This window comes from Corvus cornix, chromosome 3 (assembly GCF_000738735.6).
Source record: "Corvus cornix cornix isolate S_Up_H32 chromosome 3, ASM73873v5, whole genome shotgun sequence".
Lineage (NCBI taxonomy): Eukaryota > Metazoa > Chordata > Aves > Passeriformes > Corvidae > Corvus > Corvus cornix.
In genome coordinates this window covers 107,528,237-107,530,621 of record NC_047056.1, presented here as the reverse complement: position 1 = coordinate 107,530,621, position 2,385 = coordinate 107,528,237, and positions in this window count along the sequence as shown.

Sequence of the window (2,385 nt, the reverse complement as noted above, 5' to 3'; positions counted from 1 at the left end):
AGCCTGTTACACTTGCAGGTCAGTGTCAGGGCACATGGAGTACTGCAGTTTATTTTGTTATATTTTTTATCATATGCCCTAGTACAGTTTTGGCTTGCATAAATCATCACACTCCCAAATTCAGCTCAGGCATGGTCCAGTGTTAGCCTGTGCCAGGGACTATTTGCAAGAGGTATTTTTGTGAGGGCCTCTGGTCTGGGGTGGTGGGGAAGGTGTGCTGTTTTGAAGTGAACCATGCCATTCCACCTGTCTTTAGTTATAAATCATACTGGAGAAAAAACCAACCTCTTTTATTTGGCTTCATCTGCATCTAGAGGATGAAAAACAGGGGCTACTGTCTCAAACAGTCAGCTGCTCTCTTGCCTCTGCTGGCAGGCTCAACAGAGCAGATCTCAAGGTTTTTGCCAGGCTGGAAGAGAGTACAGGAGGCAATGTGATGCTGTGTTGTTTTACAGTTCTTTTAAAGACTCGAGTTCTGAATGCTTCAGAAGTTACATACAAAAAAGGTAACCCATGGGAAAAGAATATTTGGCTGCAAAAGGAAGCTGATGTGGCAGGGAAGAGTGAAGGAGGCCATGCCAAGCCAGACTGTCTGGGCTGGCTCTGACTCTCTCTGCCATTTTGTCAGAGTTGCCCTAGGACAGCAGAGTTAGGCAAATGCTTGTGCTTTCGTGAGCTGCAGCCCTCAGGAGACATCCTGAGGAGTCTGATGGGTGTGTTGGCCACCAGCGCTTCACTCCTGGAGCAGACCTGGGCCCAGGGAGCTCCCAGGGCTCCATGCTTTTTGTTGGGATTGCTGGCGTGGTCTCACAACCTCCTGGCAGGGCTTAGTTCAGGCACTGGGTGAATGGACTACAAAATGGGTGGCCAATAAATAAGAGAGTGCGTTGGTACTTGGTTACTAACCAGCTTGGCATCTTCTGCAAAGCCCTTCCCCAGGCTGCACATAGATCAACAATTGATTGTGTATGCACGTGTAAATAGCATGGCTGGGAACTGACCCAAAGAGGTGCTACCCTAGGAGTCTTTTTGCTCATTTTATTATTGAAATTCCCTTGAGGAGAGATGTTATATTTCAAAATTTCTGAACAGTCCAAATGGGTGTTTGTCTAGTTTAAGGAGAACTAGATTTGAATGCCAAAGAGGTGGTGGCCCGGGATGGATTGCATGGTGTGAATCTGTATTTTGTAAACTTTATTAACTGTGAGGTGTTTCCACATAGAAGCTTGTGAAACCAGAGATGGACTTCAGCTTTGCTTAAGGACAGGTTATTTGTTTTTTTTCTTTTCCTTTACAAAAATCCCAGCAGATATTCCAGTCAAGCTGTAGGTTAATCTGTTCCATGTATGCTCAAAGACAGAACCTTTTCCACTTCAGTGTGTGTGTTTTGTGGATAGTTTGTGACAAAATTTGCTATGGTCTCCAAGAACAGTGTAGAATCAAATAAAAGTTCACAGAGGAAATAAAGCAAGGAGGCAGGAAGAGAGACCTTGTTGCTTGCAGTGATGGGTGGAAATGAAAGGGTTTGGACAGCAGGTCTTTGCTTCAAGAGGAAAGACCTTACCTTTCCTTCACTTTCCTGAGCTGTTTGTGAGCAAGATAACACTGTTGTAGACAAGGCTGGAATACAAGCAAAGCAAAGGAAATAGTTTTATTTCTGATGATGGTTGAATAGGTCTTATTTCCAACAAAGTGGAAGAACATCAACACGGATACAGAATGGTTTTGTGTATTGATAACATAGGTGTGCTAGAAGTGCCAGTATTGCTTTGGGTTGATTTTACCTGTTGGTGGGGTTTACCTCTCCTCTGACAAAATGGGGACAGCAGAGTCATTTCCATCAGTTTTATCTATTTGGATTTTTAATTATGAATTATTAACTCAGATCTTGGGTGCCTGTTGTGTGTGCGCATGTGCATGCCTGTGCGAACACATCTGACCATCTTTCGCATCAAATCAGAAATCAGAAAACTTCTGAATTATTTAAGACTAAAGTACAGTAGCAATATTTTTTAAGATGTAGTTGTGCATAGAAAAGACTACAGTGCCAGAAGTGACAGCAGAAGAATTAATGCTTTCTCCAGGCCCTTTTTATCTTAGAAATGATTGACAAAGTAATTTTCTTCTTGTACTTTAATAAAAGTGTATACATTATACACACCAACAAATCCTCACTGGGCCAATTACACATCATATGACTTATCTTGTCACAGCACCTAATATCCAAACAATAAATTAAAAGGTATGCTTTATATGCAAATTTGCATATGAGGATGTTTTGCAGTCCCCAGACTCAATTGTCTTATGAACACTACAACATACAAGAGAAAGAAACAAGCTGGCTAGGATTTGTGACTAATAAAACCTGCCTGGTGGAATGAACTG